Genomic DNA, 24,646 nt, shown 5'->3' on the forward strand with positions numbered 1-24,646 from the left:
GGCGCATTTCACTGTATGCTTCGATGTTTCGCTGTACACGTGACACTTCTCCCAGGATTGCCATCTTACGCTAGCGAAGAGGCTTGTGAGATCCCGAGAGTGATGCCGTCTGGAGTTTAGCTCCTGGTAGGGTCAGGGAAGAGAAGCCAGACAGAGGGCGATCCAGCTGAGGCCTCACTGGAGGAGCTGGTGGAAGATGATGACAATGAAGTGGAGGAAGGCTGCAGCAGTGAAGGGCCCCCAGTCAACTTGTAATTTACGCCACTGGGCCCCGACCCCTATCTGTCAAGGACCATGTAATGGCTGCCTGTGCATCAGCCTCCCCATGTTAAACGAAGTTACGCACAGGCTTTCTCCTCTACAGAAATCCACCCTTATATCCTGAAATATGAGAATCCCAGATCGGCCTCTACGGCCACCCGAGGACCCACCAATAGACAACAACCCCTTAGGAGAACATCATACTCGACCCGAGTGATCGCACTGTGTACACACAACAAATGAAGCTAATCTTTATAATCTTCAATCTTTAAACTAATGTAAGGGACGTGCAGTCATTATTTAAGGTGCGGGATCCAGGAGTCCCAGACGCAGATTATTTATTCGTCCTCACCTGCACATCTCGAGATTTTATGTGGGTGAGATCAGTACAGGGTGTTTTCTTCCTCTGTACATAACCTGGGGTCTTGTCAAAACTGATTTCAATTGACTAATCTACCTGAAGAAATTGCTTAATGTATGATGGTTATCAAGCCACGCTAGGGCCTGCAGCTTTTAGCTTCAAAATTATCAAGTACAGAATGAATTAGATTCAGAATTAGGTTGATTATCACTGACGTATGACATCAAGTTAGTCGTTCTGCAGCAGCAGTCCAGTGCAATGGTTCCTTCAGGTTGTTACAGCCGGGGTGGGGTGGGGGGTAATGGGGACATGTCAGCTCCCACTACCTACTAAATGCTCCCAATGGTGGGCCTCTCAAATAGCCTCTGACAGCCAAGTCCAACTAAGTCCAGTGTGGCTTAGCTGCTTAGCCCATGGAACAGTTTCAGTCGACAGAAGGGGGCAAAGGCGGGTTACTGGCTCCATGAAACCAGTCGCTTCAGGCAGATGGGGCTCATCAGCCCTGGCTGGCAGCTCAACTGGGAGAAGGAAAACTCTGATCTCAAACCTCCGCTGCCTTGCGGCTGTACCCACTCATGGGGAGTGAACCCCGGGGGGAAATCCTGAGCTGGAGTCCCTGAGGCAGTCCTACGCCGAGCTCCATGCTGACCGGCAACTCTTTCAACGCTGCTGGTGCCGAGCAGCACTGGTCTCTGCTTTTGAATCCCTTTGGGTTTGCCCGCGGGGTGGAGAGGGGGAGCCTGCTACACGGGCAACAGCTCGCTCTCCCTATCGTATCGCCAGGCTTGCGTATCGCGTCGACAGCTGGGACACAGCTTCCATGGTCGACCCTGACCAACAGAGAGTCTCAGTGACAGTGCAAAACCTAAAAAAGTACAAATGTAAACAAAGAGTGCAAAGGGCAAAAGTGGGTCCATCTACACTGGAACTGGAGACAGGGATCCATTGTTAAACCCTGGACTTAAGCTGCTCTCTGGTCCAGTCATAGACCTGTGCATTGCCAAAACTCCAGGATTATTATTATAATAGATATAATAGAATAATACAGCACAGTACAGGCCCTTCGGCCCACAATGTTGTGCTGACCCTCAAACCCTGCCTCCCATATAACCCCACCTTAAATTCCTCCATTTACCTGTCTAGTAGTCTCTTAAACTTCACTAGTGTATCTGCCTCCACCACTGACTCAGGCAGTGCATTCCACGCACCAACCACTCTCTGAGTGAAAAACCTTCCTCTAATATCCCCCTTGAACTTCCCTCCCCTTAACTTAAAGCCATGTCCTCTTGTACTGAGCAGTGGTGCCCTGGGGAAGAGGCGCTGGCTGTCCACTCTGTCTATTCCTCTTAATATCTTGTGCATTCTTTTGCACAGTGCTGAAGAATTGATGTATAATTTATGTTTAGTTTACCTACATGCCTGTGATGTAACTACAAATGCGTTTTTCATTGTATCTGTAACTCACCGTACCTGTGCATACACCGATAAACTCATCTTGACTCAAAAACACGAGATTCTCCAGATGCTGGAAATCTTGAGCAACTTCCAGAGGCCTAGAGTACAGAGGCAAAGATGTAATGCTGAGGCCTTATTAGGGAATTCGTCAGACCACACTTAGAGTATTGTGAGCAATTTTGGGCCTCTTATCTAAGAAAGGATGTGCTGGCATTGTACAGAATGCAGAGGAGGTTCTCAAGGATTATCCCAGGAATGAAAGGGTTAATATACGAGGAATGTTTGATGGCTCTGAGCCTGTACTTACTGGAATTTAGAAGAATAAGGGGGGATCTTAATGAAACCTATTGAATTTTGAAAGGTCTGGATAGAGTGGATGTGGAGAGAAAGTTTCCTGTAGTAGGGGAGTCTAGGACCAGAGGGAACAGTCTTTGAATTGAGGCATGTCCATTTCGAACAGACATGAGGAAACATTTCTTTAGCCAGAGGGTAGTGAATCTGTGGAATTCTTTGTCACAGACAGCTGTGTGGTCCAAATCATTGGGTATATTTCAAGCAGAGGTTGATTGGTTCTTCATTAATCAGGGTTTCAAAGGTTATGGGGAGAAGGCAGGAGAATGGGGTTGAGAGTGGTAATAAATCAGCCATGATGGAATGGCAGAGCAGACTTGATGGGCCAAATGGCCTAATTCTGCTCCTAGGTCTTATCGTCTTATGGTCAACACACACAAAATGCTGAAAGAGCTCAGTAAGTCATGCAGCATCTATGGAGAGGAATAAACAGTCGACATTTTGGGCCGAGATGTGAGAGATGCATGAATATACGCCTAGGGTAGGATGCGTTCTTCAGTCCTAATGAAAGGTCTAAGCTTGAAGTGTCGGCTGATTATTCCCTTCCATAGATGCGGCTTCACCTGCTGAGTTCCTCGGGCATCTCGTGCATGTGACTTGACTCGAGACTGGCAGACTGAAGAATCTTGTTAATCATTCTTCACTGATGGCAAATCTAGGTGAAAAGTCATAGGAACTCCGATAATAATGATCCATTTCCTGTTGTTTTGAAACAATCTCCCTTATGATTAAGAAAATGGGGAACAAAGGGATGTTTGACAACAGCTGGATTGAACTTGGATGTGGGAAGTCTTGTGTGGTAAACGTTATAAATACCTCCAATTCCTGCCAGCCTTACACATCTGATTCAAAGAAGCTTGCTATGAATTGGTTGCAGGCCCTGGTACAAACTCTGGACTCCCTGTGTTCATTTTAATTGGAGTTCTTGGGAAAAGTCACAAGGAAGAATGGCATTGTGGTTACATTACCAGGGAATTTCAGAGACCTTGTCTGAAGATCTGGAGACACAAGTTCAAGCCCAGTCCCATCTTCCGCAAAATTTAAATTCAGATCCTTTAATGAGGATGTGATTGAAACTGTGTTCAGTTCTGATCACTTCACTGCAGGAAGCACATGGAAGCTTTAGAGAGGGTGCAGAGGACATTGACCAAGATGCTGCCTGGATTAGAGAACATGTCTTATGAGGAAAGGTTCGGTGAGCTAGGGTTTTTCTCTTTGGAGCGTTTGGAGTGAAGGATGAAAAGTGACTTGATAGAGGTGTGCAAAATGATAAGAGGCCCAGATACAGTGAACAGATGGAGACTTTTACCCAGGCAAGAAATGGCTAATACAAGGGGGCATAATTTTACGGTGTTCTTCATTGTCATCATGATTATTCCCATGTCGTATAATGTGGGCGATCATGGTCTTCCATCTATCTTCAATCTGAAAAGTTCTAATAAGCTCTTCAAAACTTTTGCTTGTCCATCCCTTGATGTAACCCATGAACACTATGAGCTAACGCAAGAGGACATCATTTTAAGGAGATTGGAGGAAAGTATAGGAGGGATCCAGAAGCAGAGTTTTTTTTTAAACAGCGAATGGTAAGTGTATGAAATGCCCTGCCAGGGGTAGTGGTGGAGGGAGATACTTTAGGGGCATTTCAGGGATGCAGCTAGGCACATGGATGACAGAAAAATGGAGAACTATGTAGGATGGAAGGGTTTGATTGATCTTGGAGTAGGTTAAAATTTCCACACAACATCATGATAAAGGCCTGTACTGTGCTGTAGTGTTCTTTGTTTGATGTCCTATAATCTTTTGATACTTAATATTCAAAGCACTTATCAGACTATCAAAGTCTGTTATGAAACAAGAAGCTCCTGGGGTCAATCATAAACACAAGAGACTCTGCAGATGCTGGAAATCCAGAGAAATACATACACAATGTTGGAGGAATTCAGCAGGTCAGGCAGCATCTATGGAAATGAATAAACAGTCAACTTTTCTGGCTGAGACCCTTCTTCAGGACTGGAAAGGAAGGGGGAAGATACCAGAATAACGACGTGGGAGGGGGGGAAAGGGGAAGGAGGATAGCTAGAAAGAGATATATGAAGGCAGGTGGGTGGGAAAGGTAAAAGATTGAAGAGGAAGGAATTTGATAGGAGAGGAGGGTGGACCGTAGGAGAAAGGCATGGAGGAGGGACATCAGGGGGAGGTGATAGGCAGGTGAGAAGAGGTAAGAGGCCAGAGTGGGGAATAGAAGAAGAAGGGATGGTGAGGGAATTTTTTTTACCGGAAGGAGAAATCGATGTTCATGCCATCAGGTTGGAGGCTACCCAGATGGAATATAAGGTGTTGCTCCTCCACCCTGAGGGTGGCCTCATCATGACACCAGAGGAGGCCACGGACCAACATGCCTGAATGGGAATGGGAATAACCTGGAGTTAATGTTTACATTTGGCCATTCTGTGTTACACATGATTATTTTCTATTTCCAATTCCCAAGCCATTTCGAAATCTTCAACAACTTATACTTACTCAAGGACATAAGGAAGGAGGCAAGAGTCGGCTAGCTATGGGGAGAACACAGGAGATTGAGGCTGAGAGGAAAATTGGATCAGCCGTGAAGAAATGGTGGAGCAGACTCAATGGGCCAAATGGCCCAGTTCTGTTCCTATATCTAATGGTTTTATGGTCTTTATGGGAAAGGAGTATGAGGATGTCACAGGAGGGTAACTGGTAAATTGGTTTATTATAGTTACATGTCCTGACGAACAGAGATGAACATTGTTTTCCATGACACATTATCTCATCACATCGATACATTGATGTATACATTGGTACATGGAAAATCTAACAGGGTGCAGAATACAAGAGATTCTGTAGATGCTGGAAATCTAGAGTAGCACACACAAAACGCTGAAGGAATTTCCCATCCCCTTGTCTCTCTCTCATGTTATCTCCTTGCCCACCCATCGACTCCCTCTCACACCCCCCACCCCGCCCACCACACCTTTCTTCTTTCTTCCATGGCCTTCTGTCTCTTTCACCAATGAACTTCCTAGCTCTTTGCTTCATCCCTCCCTCTCCAAGTTTCACCTATCGCCTGGCATTCCTCTCTCCCCTGCCCCCACCTTTCAAATCTACTCCTCAGCTTTTTTTTCTCCAGTCCTGCCGAAGGGTCTCAGCCCGAAACGTTGACTGTACTTTTTTCCATAGATGTTGCCCAGCCTGCTGAGTTCCTCTAGCATTTTCTGTGTGTTGTTCGGATTTCCAGCATCTGCAGACTTACTCTTGTTTGTGAGCTGAAGGAATCAGGACCTGATTAAGGATCTCAGCCCGAAATGTCGACTGGTTACTCCTCTCCAAAGATGCTGCCTGACCTACTGAGTACCTCCAACAGAATACAGAATAAAGTATTACAGATACAACAGTTCCAGAGAAAGTGCAGAGCAGGTGGACAATAAGGCACAAGGGCGTGATTAGGTAGATTGTGAGGTCATGAGTCCATCTCATAATACCAGGGGACTGTTCAATAGTCTTATGCAAAAATGGAGAAGATATCCTTGAGTCTGGTAGCATGTGCTTTCAGGCCCTTGATAGAGGTAGACAAAATTGTGAGGGTATAGAAAGGGTAAATGCAAGCAGGCTTTTTCCACTGAGGTTGGCTAAGACTAGAACTAAGGGTCATAGGTTACAGGTGAAAGGTGAAATCTTTCAGGGGGATCTGAGTGGGAACTTTTTCACTCAGAGTCTGGTGTGAGCGTGGAACAAGTGGAAGTGGAAGTGGTGGATGTGGGTTTGAGAGATTAAGAGATATTTGGGTAAGTACATGGATGGGAGGAATATGGAGGGCTGGGGTCCAGGTACGGTTGATGGGACTAGGTCAAATAACCATTTGTCGCAGACTAAATGGAACAAAGGGCCTGCTTGTGTGCAGTAGTGCTCCATGACTCCATGACTCTGTGACTCTGTATAGATGGCTTACAAAGCAAAGATTTTTATTGTACCTCTGGTAAATGATATCAAGGCATCAACACCCCTGAGCAAAAAGCAAACCACGCAAACTGCAACAAGAAATAAAGAGTGAAAATACGGAAAATAAAACTCAAAAGTAAAAGAGCCCATATTCAGTTCAGCTCTGTGATCATTATCTGCAGGCCGTCCCAATTCAAAGTCACTCAAAAAAGCAACAGAGAAAGAAGAGACCAGGAACTACAGTCCAATCGAGAATCTGCAGACACAGAGCTTCAATTCCACGTTCTATACTCTATGTTCTAGGTTTTCTGTCCTATGTTCTGTGCTTTAAATTATGTTCTATGTTCTATAAGAAAGCCATTAGGCCCACTAATCTGCAAAACATCACAGATTAATCCCACACTCTTGCTCGTCAGTCTGTTGTCCCTGAGATTGCAGTCTCCCAGGTTACCTCTGGGTATTGTTTAAATGTGCTGAGAGTGTCAGACCCCTCACATTCTTCCCTTCAATCATCCCCTAACAATTAAGCTTCAGGTCTCAAAGATACAACAGTTTCTTTTTCCTCTGTGTTTTATTTTATCTTGCTGTGCCAGTAGGGAAGGTAGTGCTGACATCATCACCACTATGAGCCGTGATGGCCCACACGGAGCTGAATGTCTCTGACATGATTTTGCAGTGATTGGCGTCTCTCTGCGAGGGGAGGGGGGAGGTTGGAGAGGAGAAGTGCTGGTGGGGGGGCGGGGGGGGCTGTGAGTCAGGGAGACAATTTCCAGCACATGCTTCTGCAGTGACGGAGTGCAGGATATTGCACAGCGAGTGATGAAACTGCTTTGGCGCACTCAGGAGGCTTCCTGACCTGAGCAACAAAGACTGTGACAGCTGAGAGTGAATCAGAGTTCCCGTCCGCAATGGAACGGCACTTCCCTCAAAGCTTCACGGATCACCTTTACCCTACAGTGGCCAGGGCAGCAGGAACAGAGGGTCCCAGTGTTCAGTATGACCCTGTGCAGGAGGTTGTTATCTCTGAACTGACTCTCATGTGCTGCATATAATCCCCAGGGCCGGAGCTGGGCCAACATTATAATTATGCTCTGTTCCTAGGTGTGGATATTACCATTTCAACCAGCAATTCAACAGAAACATGATTTTTACATGGGGTGGGGGGGGGGGGGGTTCTTGTCTGCCAGGGAACTAAACGTACATCGGCAGCAATTTGAAAGCTATTTACCATCCCCAGAAATTATTTCCCTGACTGCTTCTCCCCGGGGAGGAAATGGGCGGAGTTGGCTCTCAGCCATTAACTTCTCCCCACTTTGTAAAGTTAGGAGCATTTTGTTGAAAATACAACTGAAGTTTATTGGATCTTTTTTTACTTCACAAGCCATTGATTTGTTTCTTAATTTACATCAGTTCAAAGACAAAGTTCAAAATAAATTTAATATCAAAGTACCATATACCACCTTGAGATTAATTTTCTTCCTTTAATTTAAATTAATTTTCTTTGTTTATACATAAACAAAGACTGACAATACTCAAAATAAGACAGATTGTGCAAATTAAATACTACTGAGATCATGATTGTAGAGTTCTCGAAAGTGAGTCTGTAGGTTGTGGAATCAGATCAGTGTTGAGGTGACTGAAGTTATCCACAATGGTTCAGGATGGTTTGATAACTGAAGGGTAATAACTGTTCCTGAACCTAGTGGTGTGGGTCCTAAGGCTCCTGTATCTCCTGCCCAATGGGAGAAGTGAGAAGAGTGTATGCCCTGAATGGTGGGGGTCCTGATGAGTTATGAACTATGAACGGGCTCTGAGTTGAGGCACTATACGTGCTGTCAGCCTATAAATGGTTAAAGGTCTTGTCACATCTCTTTGAATTGTTGGGAAATTTCCTAATTACTCGCATTTCAAACCCATTCCACTACAAAGGATTCTCAGCATAGCGATGCCCCTTTTTATATTCCAGAGAACAGACCATCTGAATGTTATTACTGGCAAGATCTTTCCTTTTCAATGCCGTAGCCATCTCTTTAATAAATTATGCTACAACCTTCCATATCCAATTTCTCCTACTCTTTGAAAACTCCTTTAACCCATTCTGGTCTCTAGTGAAGCTGATTTATTTAAAGAACAAATCACAGTTTTTCACCACAATAAAACACAGCTTTATAAACCTCTTTACTGTGTTGCACTGACAAATGCATTGGTGCTGCTTCATCAATTTCATCAACTTTGCATCCAACTTCCATCCTGCCCTTGGTTCATTTCTCACACCTCTCTCCCCTTTCTCGATCTCTGTTTCCATCTTGGTATGAAGCTTCCGATTCCCACGGTTATCTTGACTATGCCTCTTCCCACCCTCTCTCTTGTGAAAAATGCTCTTGCCTTTTCTCAGTTACTCCATCTCTGCTGCATCTGTTCTCAGAATGAGACTCTCCTTTCCAGGACAACGGAGATGTCCTTCTTCTTCAAAGAATGGGGTTTGCCGTCCTCCACCATTGACGCTGCCTTCACCCATGTCTCCTCTATTTCCCAGACATCTGCACTCACCCCGTCTTCCAGTTGCCTTAACAGGGATAGAGGAGTTCCTCTTGTCCTCATGTATCGCCCAATGACCCCTTGCATCCAGCACATTATTCTCTGCAACTTCCACCATCTTCAATGGGATCCTACCACCAAATACATCTTTACCTCCTTCTCACTCTCTTGCTTCCTGAAGGAATCGCTCCATGATTCTCTTGTCCATTCGTCCCTCCCCACTAATCTCCCTCCCGACATGTATATCCCTACAAGCAATGGAAATGCTACACCTGCCCATTCACTTCCTCCCTCACCTCCATTCAGGGTCCCAAAGAGTCCTTCCAAGTAAGGCAGCAATTAACCTGAGAATCTGTTGGGGTCGTCTATCGTGGCCTGTGCTCCTGATCCAGCCTCCTCTACACTGGTGAGACCTGACGTAGATGGGGGAAGCACTTTGTCGAGCCCCTCCACTCCATCTGCCGAAAGTCGAACTTCCTGATGGTCAATTCTGATTCCCATTCGCGTTCCCGTTCCCGTTCCCCACTGCCTCCTCTCCTGCCACGATGAGGCCACTCTCAGGATGCAGAAGCTAGGTGGCCTCCAATTTGATGGCATTAACATCAATTTCTCCTTCTGGTAGTGTTTTTCACTCCCACTTCCCAATTCTTCTCTTCCCCACTCTGGCCTTTTGTTCCTTCTCCTCACCTGTCTGTCACCTCCCCTGGTGCCTCTCCTTCCCTTTCTCCCATAGTCCACTATCCTCTCTTATCAGTTTCCTTCTTCCCTAGCCCTTTGCTTTTCCTACTTACCTGGCTTCACCTCTCACCTTCCAGCTATCTTCCTTCCCCTCCCCCCACATGTTTTTATTCTGGGATCTTCCCCCTTCCTTTCCAGTCCTAATGAAGTGAGTGTGTGTGTGTGTGTGTGTGTGTGTGTGTGTGTGTGTGTGTGTGTGTGTGTGTGTGTGAGTGCGTGTGCGTGTGTGTGTGTGTGTGTGTGTGAGTGTGTGTGTGAGTGTGAGTGTGTGTGTGTGTGTGTGTGAGTGTGTGTGAGTGTGTGTGTGTGTGTGAGTGTGTGTGTGAGTGTGAGTGTGTGTGTGAGTGTGTGTGTGTGTGAGTGTGTGTGTGAGTGTGTGTGTGAGTGTGAGTGTGTGTGAGTGTGCGTGTGTGTGTGTGTGTGTGTGAGTGTGTGTGTGTGAGTGTGTGTGTGTGAGTGTGAGTGTGTGAGTGTGAATGTGTGAGTGAGTGTGTGTGTGTGTGAGTGTGTGTGTGTGTGGGTGTGAGTGTGAGTGAGTGTGTGTGTGTGTGAGTGTGTGTGTGTGTGAGTGTGAGTGTGTGTGAGTGTGTGTGTGTGTGAGTGTGAGTGTGTGTGTGTGAGTGTGTGAGTGTGTGTGAGTGTGTGTGTGTGAGTGTGAGTGTGTGTGTGTGAGTGTGTGTGTGTGTGAGTGTGAGTGTGTGTGTGTGTGAGTGTGTGAGTGTGTGTGTGTGTGTGTGAGTGTGAGTGTGTGTGTGTGTGTGTGAGTGTGTGTGTGTGTGTGTGTGAGTGTGTGTGTGTGTGTGAGAGTGTGAGTGAGTGTGTGTGTGTGTGTGAGTGTGTGTGTGTGTGTGTGTGTGTGTGAGTGTGTGTGTGTGTGAGTGTGTGTGTGTGTGTGTGTGAGTGTGTGTGTGTGTGAGTGTGTGTGTGTGTGTATACGTGTGGGAGAGAGAGAGAGAGAGAGAGAGAGATTCAAAGGAGTTGTGGAGGACAGAATTTGTACATGGAGGGGTGACTGTCTGGAATGCGCTGCCAGGGCTGGCGGCCGGAACAGAAGTAATTGAGGCATTTAAAAAGCTCTTAGATAGGCACTTGGGGTGTATGGGGTATCCAAAGAGGGGTAGGGGCCCCTTTGGTGAAGGGGCTTGTCATGTCCATTCTGGGGCAGTTTGCACACCTTTGGCTTCAAATAGCTGTTTGCCTGTGACAGCAGCCGCACCCCAGTACTCTGCTTCGACAGTTGGGCTAAAGCAGGTGAGGGTTGCCGGCATGCTCACACCCTGGTGAGATAGTGTGGAAGAATAAAGGATTATTTGTCTGATGGCACCAGAGTTCCTAGTACTTTTCCATTTTGACCATTAAAGTTACAGAACTATGAAACCTCCTCACTCATCTGGTGTTGCTAAAATTTTGCACATAGTCAGCCCTAAAATCTGTCAGGACAAGGTAGTCAATGGGTCAGCTAAAGAGTTAATGAACTAAGAGGCTAATTATCATTTTTCTATTTGAACATCATAATTTAATAATCCAATGTCCTAATTTAGACTTAAAGTAGACAGTCTTTCGTGATCAAGATGCAGCCCTAGGTGCAGAAAAGAGGAACATACTTTGTTACTGTCTGTTCTACGATTAAAAAATACCTTGTGCTACAGACGTACCTATTTGTTCCTGTTTTTCTGTGTGGTTCAAGTACAGTTAAGACTAAAATCTTGTTTCTGAAGAAGGAACTTCCCACTGCTTATTTGGAGTCCAAGACGACGCCCTGACTGTGGGACAGACTCCCCATGAAATATCTCGTTAATAAAGTGGGGTTTGATCCTAGTCTTCACAGAGTCTGTGTTTATTTGTCTGATCAAAATAGTTAGTTTCACTAACAGATAGGGACATGCCTGTCCCAGCATGAAAAGTCAGCTACGACAGACTGGCGGGATGAGATCTGCAGTGAAATCCAACAGCTACTATTAACCTACAGTCTCACATGCACTCTCTCACACACTCTCTCACACACACTTTCTCAAACACAGCCACACACTCTCATACTCTCAGATACACACACACACACACACACACACTCACACACACAATCACACATACACACACACACTCTCTCACACACACACTCTCATACTCTCACATACATACACACACTCACTCACACACACACACAATCACACATGCACTCACTCACACACAGACACACACTCTCTCACACACACTTTCTCAAACACAGCCACACACAGACACACACTCTCATACTCTCAGATACACACACACACACACACACACACAATCACACATATACACACCCACAGTCTCTCTCACACACACACTCTCATACTCTCACATACATACACACACACAATCACACATGCACTCACTCACACACAGGCAAGCACATACTCAGTCACACAAACACACACAGACTTTCTCAAACACAGCAACACAAACACCCACACACACAAACACACATGGACGCACACACATACACACACACAGATGGGGGAATGGTAACTTGATTTATTTAAGAGGTCAGCTCAGTTTCCCAAGGGAAAGGTTTTGACAGCAATATAAAACGTACATAATTTCCGGCTGCCTTCTGTAAAGTTTGTAGGTTCTCCCCGTCATTGTCTGGGTTTCCTCCGGGTGCTCTGGTTTCCTCCCACATTCCGAAGAAGTATGGGTTAGTCAGTAGGTTAATTGATCACACGGGTGTAATTCGGTGGGGTGGGCTCGTTAGGCCTAAAAGGCCTGTTACTGTGCAGTGTTTCCAAATAAAATATAATAAAGAATTAGGAGTAGGACTAGGCCACACGGGCCTCAAGCCTGATCTGCTGTTTATCAAAGCAGAACATAGAACAGTACAGCACAGGAACAGGCCCTTCGGCCCACAGTGTAGTGCTGAACCAGTTAAGCTAGTCTTTAACAACCTAATCAAACTAATGGTCCATATTCCTCTTGTCTTTGCACGTTCACATCCCTATCTAAAAGGCCTCTGTCCTAGGTGGCCCCACCACCCCTCCCCTGGCAGTGCATTCCAGGGACCAAAACCTTCGGTGTTAAATCTTGTCCATGTCCTTCGAACTTAACCCCTCTCGTCCCTGATTATGCTGTGTTCTTGGTGGTTTGTGTTATGTTTTTGTAGCTTCAAAACACTAACAGGAGTCCAAAATGTGAGTCTAACTTCGCATTTCACTTTAAGTGAGGTGCACACGTATCACACGGTAGCACCATTCATACAATTTTGCATATTTTGCATATTTTTGCATATAACGTAATGAATTATATAAACAAAAAAGTCTGAAGTAAAATTTATGATCAGAGTACATACACGTCACCACATACAACCCTGAGATTCTCTTTCCTGTGGGCATGTTTAGCAAATCTAGAACAGTAGATACAATAGGGTCTTTTATATCAAAAAGCTCTATTTCCATCTTTAACATCTCTATTTTTCCCATTCAGGGTTCTTTTGAAGACCCTGACCTGGAGTTACACACTAACTGTGGTTCTTTGAAGGAATGGGACCCACTCTTGGGGTTTTATAACTGTCCGTTGTTGTTCGGCACGCCAAGGTCTCGGCCTAAGTATTCGGCTCAGCTTTGGAAGCCTAGGATCTTGGGGCTCTGGAGATGGGTGGATCGAGGGTCGGTGTCACGACAGGAGACCCGTGTGTCATCAGGGGGAGTCGGAATATCTGCACCTGTGAGTCCAGAGCCCTGTGATCTTTGAGCACAGAGCTCGAAAAAAAGCGACATGGCTGACTTTTAACATTGTTATTCAGCGAGTTGTTTGTTATGTCTCCCCGCTCGCTGTGAAAATGGAAACACCTCCTTCTCCCTTACTAGGGAGAGAGAGAGAGCCTGTGGTATGTCGAATACCGGGTGAAACACTGAGTCTTTGGGGTAACTGCAAGTCTGTGTCTTTGCTGTTGTTTTCCTCATGCTTGAGTGCTCGGTGGGGGGTTCCGATGCTTTTTTGTTGCCGGTGGGGGGGAGTGGATTGTCACTTGCTGCTGCATACATGCGGGAGGGGGGAGCTGGGGGGACTTTGGGGTTCTAACATTTGACTGTCGTTCATTCTTTGGGGCACTCCTCTGTTTTTGCGGATGTTTGTGAAGAAAAAGCATTTCAGGATGTATATCGTATACATTTCTCTGACATTAAATTCGACCTTTGAAACCTTTTAAGAGACTCTTAGATAAGTACATGGAGCTTAGGAAAATACAGGGCTATGCAGTTAGGGAAATTCTAGGCACTTTCTAGAGTAGGTTACATGGTTGGCACAACATTGTGGGCTGAAGGGCCTGTAATGTGCTGCAGATTTTCTATGTTCTATGTTCTAAAACAGCAACTGCAAACAGGATCAATGAACAACAAACTGTGCAAATGCAAATATAAATAAATAGCGATAAATAACGAGTTTGAAATAACAGATAAAGAGTCCTTGAAGTGAGACCATTGGTTGTGGGAACAGGAGAAATAGAATGAGTGTAGTTATCTCCTTTTGGTTGAGGGATAGTAACTGCTCATGAACCTGGTGGTTTAATCAAAGAATGTATTTACAAGATTACTCACATATTACTGAAATATTAAAGATACAACAGTTTGCTCTGCTCTGGACTGACAGAACCCGTGAAGAGTTCTGCAAACTCTGCCCAGATTTGTCACTTCCTTCCATCGAGTCCACCTGCGTCAGGAAGGCTGACAGTATCGCCAAGGATGTCTGCCACGCTGGCCATTCCCTTTTCTCTCTTTGACCTTCCGGGAGAAGATACAGGAGTTTGAAAGCCCCAGTGAGCAGACTCAAGAGTAGCTGCTCCCCCACTGCCAGACTGCTGACCCATCGCCTGCCTGCTGGGGCTACCATGTTCCAAGACTCCTAACTCTACCCCTCTCAAATGTCTCTTTGAAGTTTCTTTTTCAGGTTTCACCAATCTTCTGTTTTGTTCTTCATCCTGTACTTATACTTACAATTGCCATGTGAACTATTTCTTTGGTGTGCTTCATTAGGAATTTCTTTGCACCCTGATGTCCAATTAACTAATCTGAATAAAACCCCTCAGAAGGTGTAAAACAAAGTTCTGGAGCAACTCAATGGGTCGAGCAACATCTCACAATCAGAAACAGAATGAGGTTTATTTTCATAGACATTAGTCTGCAATTTACCTCTCAAAGTCCAACCCTCTGTCCCCAGAGTGAGAGGTGGAAATGCGTAAAGGCCGGACAGCAGGCTGTATAGTTCAAATCCCCTGGACAGTGGATGCAATGGATTACAGAAACATCGATGAACTCCCACCATACCGTCAACTTTGTGAGAAGGGCTTACCAATGAGTGATTACTTGACACTCCAGGTCCATCCTTGAGAAACTGGCTCAGAACAGAGACAGGAATTCATCCCTTGGAGTCATGCCACCCTTCAAACCCCAATTTAACCCTAACCTGATCACAGGACAATTTACTATGACTAATTATCCCACTAACCGGTATGTATTTGGTCTGTGGGAGGAAATCAGAGCACCAGGAGGAAACACACACCATCACAGGGAGGACGTACAAACTCCTTACAGGCAGTGGTGGGAATTGAACCCTGGTCACTGGTACTGTAAAGCGTTGTACTAACCGTGCTAGATAGTGTAGTCATTAACACAATGCTATTATAGCCTGGGGCATTGGAGTTCAGAGTTCAGTTCTGGTGGCATCTGTAAGAAGTTTGTATGTTCTCCCTCATCACTGCTAGGGCTTTCTCTCATAGTCCAAGACATCATGGCTAGTATGTTAATTGGTGATTGTAAATCGGCCTCGGAATAGGCTAGTGGAAAATAGCTGGGTTGCTGGCAGCATAGGTCGTTGGGCTGGAAGGGCCAGTTCTGCACTGTATCTCTAAATAAATAAATAATAGATAGATAGATGGATGGATAGATGGATGGCTAGATAGACAGACAGATAAATAGATAGATAAATGGATAAATAGATAGGCAGAGAAATAGATAGATTGATAGACGGACTGATAGATAAATGACAAGCAAGAGAAAATCTGCAGATGCTGGAAATCTGAGCAACACACACTAAATGTTGGAGGAATTCAGCAGGCCTGGCAGCATCTATGGAAAAAAGTACAGTTGACGTTTTGGGCCGAGACACTTCAGCAGGACTGGAGAAAAAAAGATGAGTAGATTTAAAAGGTGGGGGAGGGGGAAGAGAAACACAAGGTGAAAGGTGAAACTGAGAGAGGGAGGGATGAAGTAGAGAGCTGGGAAGTTGATTGCTGAGAGAGACACAGGGCTGGAGAAGGGGAAGTTTGAAAAGAGAGGACAGAAGGCCATGGAAGAAAGAAAAGAGGGCAGAGCACCAGAGGGAGGTGATGGGCATACAAGGAGTTAAGGTGAGAGAGGGAAAAGGGGATGGGGAATGGTGAAGGGGGGGCCATTACTGGAAATTTGAGAAATCAATGTTTATGCCATCAGGTTGGAGGCTACCCAGCCGGAATATAAGGTTTTGTTCCTCCAACCTGAGTGTGGCCTCATCGCAAAGATAGAGCAGGCCATGGATTGACATATCAGAATGGGAATGGGAAGTGGAATTAAAATGGGTGGCTAATGGGAGATCCCACTTCTTCTAGCAGAAGGAATCTAGGTGCTCTCCCAATCTACGTCAGGTCTCACTGATACACAAGGCCACACCGAGAGCACTGGGCACAATATCTGGCCCTAACAGCCTTACAGGTGAAGTATCGCCTCACCTGGAAGGACTGTTTAGGGCCCTGAATGGTAGCGACAGAGGAGGTTTAGGGGCAGGTGTAGCACTTGTTCCACTTGCAAGGATTAGTACCAGGAGAGAGGTCAGTGGGGAGGGATGAATGGACAAGGGATGAATGGACAAGGGAGTTGCATAGGGACCGATCCCTGCTGAAAGCAGAAAGTGGGAGGGGAGGGAAAGATGTGCATGGTGTTAGGATCCCTTTGGAGATGGCGGAAGTTACGGAGAATTATGTGCTGGATGCAGAAGCTGGTGGGGTGGTAGGTGAGGACTAGAGGAACCCTATCCCTGGTAGGGTGGTGGGATGATGGGGTAAGAGCAGACATGCGTGAAATTGAAGAGATGCGATTGAGGGCAGCATTGATGGTTGAGGAAGGAAACCCCTTTCTTTGAAAAAGGAGGCCATCTCCTTCATTCGAGAATGAAAAGCATTCTGAGAGCAGGTGTGGTGGAGAAGGAGGAATTGAGAGAAGGGGATGGCGTTTCCACAAGTAGTAGGGTGGGACAAGTTGTAATCTAGGTCGCTGTGTGAGTCCGTGGGTTTATACTAGACAGCAGTAGATAAGCTGTCACCAAAGATAGAGAGTGTGTGATTGAGAAAGTGGAGGGAGGTGTCAGAAATGGACAGGTAAATTTGAGGGCAGCGTGGAAGTTGGAGGCAAAGTTGATGAAGTCCATCAGCTTGGCATGGGTGCAGGAAGCAGCACCAATGCATTTGTCGATGTAGTGCAGGAAAAGTGGGGGACGGTTACCAGTGTAGGCTTGGAACATAGGCTGTTCCACATAACCAACATAAAGGTAGCTAGGACTCATGTGAGTGCCCATGGCTACACCTTTTGTTTGAAAGAAGTGAGAGGAGCCCAAAGGAGAAATTAGACGGAGGAGAGTGGTGGTGGAGGGGAACTAGTTGAGTCTGGTGTCCAGAAAGAAACGGAAAGTTTTGAGGCCTTCCTGGTGAGGAATGGAGGTGTCTAGGAACTGGACATCCATAATGAAAATGAGATGATGGGGGCCAGTGAACTGGAAATCATTGAAAAGATCCAGAGAGTGTGAAGTGTCACAGATGTAGGTAGGAAGGGACTAAACTAGGGGATAAGACAGAGTCGAGGTATGCAGACGAGTTCAGTGGAGCAAGAACAAGCTGAGACAATGTGTCTACCTGGACAAGCATGTTGGTAGTCTTGGGTAAGAGGTAGAAACAGGAGGTGTGGGGTGCAAGAACTATGAGGTTGGTGGCAGTGGATGGGAGATCCTCAGAGTCAATAAGGTCAAGAAGTTGGTGGGGTGGTAGGTGAGGACCAGAGGAACCCTATCCCTGGTAGGGTGGTGGGATGATGGGGTAAGAGCAGACATGCATGAAATGGAAGAGATGCGATTGAGGGCAGCATTGATGGTTGAAGAAGGAAGCCCCTTTCTTTGAAAAAGGAAGCCATCTCCTTCATTCGAGAATGAAAAGCCTCAGGAGACAATAGCCTGGTGTTTCTTAGTGGTGTCCTGTTTGAGGGATAAGTAAGAGGATGTGTCTGAGAGTTGACGCTGGGCCTCAGCAAGGTAGCGGTCAATTCGCCAGACTACTACAGTACTTCCTTTATCTGCGGGTTTGATAGTGAGGTTAGGATTGGTGCAGAGGGAGTGGGGAGCTGAGCATTCGGAAGGAGTGAGGTTGGAATAGGAGAGAGGAGTGTTAAAGTCTAGAAGGTTAATGTCCCATCAACAGTTGGCAACGAAAAGGCAGAAGACCAGAGTGGGGAGTGCAGGAAGAGGAGGAGGGTTGAAGACAGGAGAAGGGGTCATCATTGCCGGGTCAAGGGTCCTTATTAAGATAGATAACTGAATGAATAAGTAAATAATGTGAATGAGTTAGTGTTCATAGGTTCATGGACTGTATAGAAATCCAATGACAGAGGAGAAGAAGCTACTCCATAAATGTTGAGTGTGCTTCTTCAGGCTGTGGAAGGAAAGAAGTTGTTAATATTCTGGTTTAACCCTGCTGCAAGACAAAGAAAAATAAAGGGTGTCTCCTCAGTTTATGCGTCTCGGATCACTGCAGATAGACTCCCAGATACAAACCCATCACACAATAATTTGCAAAGGTCATGATTACACTGAAAATAATAACTGTGTGGTTTGTATGCAGAAGCTTCTGGAGAGGGACTTTCCAGTAAGAATGAGCCCCAGCGGGCAGCAACCTTGCAAAGCTTTCAGGGTGCTGCCCTCCTTGTAAACTATGTGGGATTAGGAAGCCCCACATCTAACATCTATGGTGCAACCTGATCATCAGCTCAGCAAGTACAGCCACTATGCATAAACTCAGGTAATAATCTCCCTTGAATAATCCTAACTATATAACTATGTCTGAGACACTTCAAAGCTGAGGTAAGGTCTCTGCCCTCATTTTTGGAGTGCCTTGCTCTTTCTTCTCTAAGGGAAAGTATTGGGTGGGATAACTCAGTAACGAAACAAGTTACATGGAAAAGGTGACGCAATCTGCTGATGTTCCACAGACGTAGGTTTTTTTGCACAGAGGGTGGTGGCTACCTGGATAGCAGTGCCAGGGGCCATGGTACAGGCAGATGCATTAGGGACTTTTCTTAAGAAACTCTTAGATAGGTACACGGGTGACAGAAAAATGAAGGGCTACGTAGGAAGGAAAGGTTAGGTTGATCTTAGAGTAGGTTAAAAGGTCAGCACAACATCGTAGTCCAAGGTGCCTGTACTGTGCTGTAATGTTCTATGTTCTGTGTCATATATAGGAGCAGAATTAGGCCATTAGGCCCATTGAACCTGCTCTGACATTCAACCATGGCTGAACTTTTCACCCCAGGTCATCAGGTCAGCACAACATTATGGGTGGAATATCTGCACTGTGCAGTACTGGTCAATGTTGAATGTTCCCTGTGACCACCACTCGCCAGGGCACCTCAAGCAAGCAATGAAATTCCAGTGATGTTGTGCTCACTCCTTAACTGTTGGCCAACCGTAAGTCCTTGGAAGGAAAGACTCTGCCATAATCCTCTGGGATGTGGCCATTGTTATCAAGGCCAGCATTTATTCATCCCCTCCTCTGCTTTGAGAATGGGGGTGCTTTCTTGGATCGCTGGACTTTTAGAGAAGGACTTCTCAAGACTGTCGTCTCCAACCGCAGCTCACCCGAATCCTCTGTCCTGGTCCAGTTTTTCAAGTTGTCGCCAAGTGGAGCCCATCAAAGTTCCTTCTTCTTCCAGGGATGAGGACTTTGGCGTTTCCGTAGTACTGGGTTTTTACAGAATGGGGTTGGTAGCCCCATACCCACGCCTCCTCCTTTTGCAGCTGGGCTTAGGACTGCCCGTGGCCAGTTTACTCTTGGTGAAGGGATTCCCATAGGCAGTTTAGTAAAGCTCCCAGTTTTAGAGCACAAAAATACAGAACATAGAACGCAACAAGAATATAGAACATTACCGAACAGTACAGTCTCTTCAGCCCACAATGTTGTGCCGACCATTTAATCTACTCTGAGATTAATCTAACCCTTCCTTCCTACACGGCCCTCCATTTTTATATCATCCATGTGTCTATCTAAGAGTTTCTTAAATATCCCTAATATATATGCCTCCACTACCCCTGGCAGCGCACTCTATACTCTGTGTAAAACATGCCTATACTCTACTCCAATCACCTTAAGATTATGCCCCCTTGTATTAGCCATTTCCACCCCAGAAAAAGTCTCTGGTTATCTAGGCTTCTTATCATCTTATCAACCTATACACCTCTATCAAGTAATCTCTCATCCTCCTTCACTTCAAAGAGAAAAGCTACAGCTCACACAACCTATCTTCATGAGACATCCTGGTAAATCTCTTCTGCACCCTCTCTAAAGCTTCCACATAATGAAGTAACCGGAACTGAACACAATACTCCAAGTGACGACTAGCCAGGTGTTTATAGAGCTGCAGCATTACCTTTCCTCATTTGAACTCAGTCCCCCAACTAATGAAGGGCAACACCCCATACACCTTTTTGACAACCCTATCAACTGCCACGGCAGCTTTGAGACATCTGTGGATGTGGATCCCAAGATCCCCCAATCGATATGTCGCAAACCCTACAAACTTTTGTCAAAGGTGTGAAGTGCTGGATACAGCCTTCCCCGTCATTGAACATGTCTACGAGCAGCACTGCCACAGGAAAGCAGGGTCCATCACCAAGCACCCCACCATTCAGGCCATGCTCTCTTTCCGCTGCTGCCGTTGGGAAGGAGGTATGGAAGTCTTAGATACCACACCACCAGATTCAGGTATAATTACCTTTCAACCATCACGTTCCTGAACCGGCGTGGATAACTTCCTCCCACCACAACTCTGAACTGATTCCACAACCTACGGTCTCACTTTCAAAGACTTCACAGCTCATGTTCTCTGTATTTATCTATCTATCTATCTATCTATCTATCTATCTATTTATTTATTTATTTATTTATTTATCTATTTATCTATTTATTATTGCTTGCAGTTTGTCCTCTTTTTTTAGATTGGTTGTTTGTCAGTCTTTCTATTGTATTTCTTTGTTCTCCTGTGAATGCCTGCAAGAAAATCCCTTCAGGCCAGGAAGGGAAATGGGGAGAAGGCAGGAGATTGGGGCTGAGATGAAAATTGGATCAGCCATGATGAAATGGTGGAGCAGGCACAATGGGTCAAATGGCCCAATTCTGCTCCTATATCTTGAGGTCAAAGATGAATCTCAGGATAAGTATATGGTGAAATATGTATATTTGATAATAAATTTACTTTGATCTTTGAAACAGCCCAGGACTCTATGTGGTACAAATAACATTATAAACTGCCCAGAAGAAGGATTTCGGCCCAAAACGTCGACTGTTTATTCACTTCTATAGATGCAGCCTGACCTTTTGAGTTCCTCCAGCATATTTTGTGTGTGTTGCTAGAAGCTTTTTTTGACTTACTCCCATAACTCTCTGAAATTAGCCCCCTGTTCTGATATATGCCTCCAGTTTCACCCACACTATTATTCAACAGGGGCACAAACCGATTCACACAAAGGGTAAAGCAGTTTAGTCATGCAGGTTTGAAGAATTTGCTTTCAAAGAAACTAGTGGTGTCACAATGAGCTGAAATATAATAAATCTGTTCATAACTCCATTGCATTCATTGTATGTAAATGATTTGGAATGGGAAGTTACAGCTGGATGTAATCTATCTAATCTACGGTAAATGCTCTGCAGAATGTGTGTGTGAACATGCCTAAGTAAAGAAATACACATTGATTAGACTAGTCAGTGCTTGTTTGAGTTGCCTTCCCAATTCCGTATGCAAATAGAGTAGCATAATCAGTTTGTACAGCAAGATTCAGCCAGCAGACTGATAGGGCCGCCCAGTCGCCCAGAACAGAAACAGGCCCTTCAGCCCTTCAACTCCATGCTGCTCATCAGGCTCACATTTACACTAATCCTATTTATAGGATTGTAAAACCCTGCGGCGTCCATCATCAAGGATCCCCATCACCCCGTTGATGAACTCTACTCATTGCTACCAGCAGGAAGGAGGTACAGAAGCCCGAAGGCACACACTCAGCAATTCAGGAACAGCTTCTTCCCCTCTGCCATCTGATCTCTGAATGGACACTGGACCCATGAACACTTCCTCATGACCTTTTTATTTCAATTTTTGCACTACTTATTTAATTTAATTATTTAATATATATCTGCATACTGTAATCCACGGCTTTTTCTATTATTTTGTATTACATTTTACTGCTGCTGTAAAGACAACAAATTTCATGACATGCCGGTGATATTAAACCTGATTCTAATTCTGAGGCTGGTTCTCCCTCCCAGGTTCTACCGTTCACCTACATTACAACATGGAAAATAAACGTAGAACACAGAACATAGTCTCACTGGCCGCTTTGATACAGGAGGTGTGCAAAAAAGTGGCCACTGAGTGTATGTTCATGTTCTTCTGCTGCTGTAACCCATTCACTACAAGTTTCAGCATGTTCAGAGTTGCTCTTCTGCACGTCACTGTTGTAACACGTGGTTACTTGAGTTACTGTCACTTTCCTGTCAGCTTCAACCAGACCAGCCATTCTCCTCCAACCTCATTAACAAGGCGTTTTCACCCACAGAACTGCCTCTCACTTTCTTCACACCATTCTCTGCAAACTCTAGACTGAGGACTCGTGCATAAAAATCCCAGATCAGCTGTTTCTGAGATTCTCAAACCACCCCCTTCTGGCGCCAACAATCATTCCGCAGTCAAAGTCACTTACATCACATTTCTTCCCCATCTGAGGCTTCAGTCAGAGAAAGCAAAGAAAAGCTAGGTTAATGTTTTTTCCCTTCTTTATATTTGCTCAGCTAGGTCAGCAGAGGTGCCAGGCAGGAGAGTGAAAAGCCCCTCTTGTACGATGTGGGTAGGAAGGGAGATCTGCAGTGTCCCTGACGACTACAACTGCGAGAAGCGCAGCCAGCTGCTAACAACTGGAAAGGGACTAATATCCCAGCGGGAAGGTTTGTGAATGCTGGGTGGTGGGGGTTAAACTAGAGTTGCAGGGGGAAGGGAACCAGAGTGCCAGAACAGTTAGTGGAGAGGTTGTGGAGGCAGATGTTGGTAAGACATCAAAGTTAGGAATGAAAAGGTTGGGACTAGGGTCCTGAGCTGCAAGATGTGTTGTAGGGAAGGTGGATGAAGATGAGGTAGCTGGTTTACAGAGGCAATGTGTACTGAGCAGAGGCTGCAGATAAGGCAAAATTGAAGTCAACAAGATGAGTTCCAATGTAAAAGTTGGACAAAATCAAAAAGGGTAAATACAGGACTGAATGCACGCAGCGTACGGAATAAGGAAGATGAACTTCCAGCACAGTTACAGATTGGCAAGTATGATGTATGATTCAAGAAATCATTACTGAAAGAAGATAATAGCTGGGAGCTTGATGCCCATTGTCCATTGTATTGAAGGACAGGCAAAATGCAAAGGGTTGCTCTGTTGGTAAAAAATGAAATCAAATCATTAGAAATAGGTGGCATGGGGTCAGAAGGTGTTGAATCTTTCTTGATAGAGCTAAGGAACTGCAAGGGCTAAAAGATCCTGATGGCAGTTGTATGCAGACCACCAAATGGTAGTGAGGATGTTGTCTACAAATTACAACAGGAGATAGAAGATGCATGACAAAAGAGCAAAGTTCAAGTCAAGTCATCAAGTCACTTTTATTGTCATTTCGACCATAACTGCCGGTACAGTACATAGTAAAAATGTGACAACGTTTTTCAGGACCATGGTTTACATGACACAGTACAAAAAACTAGACTGAACTATGTAATAAAAAAAACACAGAGAAAGTTACACTAGACTACAGACCTACCCAGGACTGCATAAAGTGCACAAAACAGTGCAGGCATTACAATAAATAATAAACAGGACAATAGGGCAGTAAGGTGTCAGTCCAGACTCTGGGTATTGAGGAGTCTGATAGCTTGGGGGAAGAAACTGTTACATAGTCTGGTCGTGAGAGACTGAATGCTTCGGAGCCTTTTCCCAGACGGCAGGAGGGAGAAGAGATTGTATGAGGGGTGCATGGGGTCCTTCATAATGCTGTTTCCTTTGCGGATGCAGCGTGTAGTGTAAATGTCCGTGATGGCAGGAAGAGAGAACACCAAGAAATATGGTGCTCTTAACAATCTCTACCGAGGAGCCATCGATGTTCAGCGGGGAGTGGTCGCTCCATGCCCTCCTGAAGTCAACAACCATCTCTTTTGTTTTGTTCACATTCAGAGACAGGTTGTTGGCTCTGCACCAGTCCATTAGCCATTGTATCTCCTCTCTGTAAGCTGACTCGTCGTTCTCGCTGATGAGACCCACCATGGTCGTGTCATTGGTGAACTTGATGATATGGTTCGAGCTGTGTGTTGCAGCACAGTCGTGGGTCAGCAGAGTGAACAGCAGTGGACTGAGCACACAGCCCTGGGGAACTCCCGTGCTCAGTGTGATGGTGTTGGAGATGCTGCTCCCTAAGTTACAATAGTCATGGGGGATTTCAATATTGGATGTTATGCAACGAACTGGAATTGGGTAGCGAGCTTAAGGTAAAAGAACCTTTAGAGGAAGTGATCATAATATGATTGAATTCACCCTGAAATCTGAGAAGGAGAAGCTAAAGTCAGATGTATCCGTATTACAGTGGAGTGAAGGGAATTACAGAGGCATGAGAGAGGAGCTGGCCAGAATCAACTGGAA

The sequence above is a fragment of the Hemitrygon akajei genome, chromosome 11, assembly GCF_048418815.1.
Source record: "Hemitrygon akajei chromosome 11, sHemAka1.3, whole genome shotgun sequence".
Lineage (NCBI taxonomy): Eukaryota > Metazoa > Chordata > Chondrichthyes > Myliobatiformes > Dasyatidae > Hemitrygon > Hemitrygon akajei.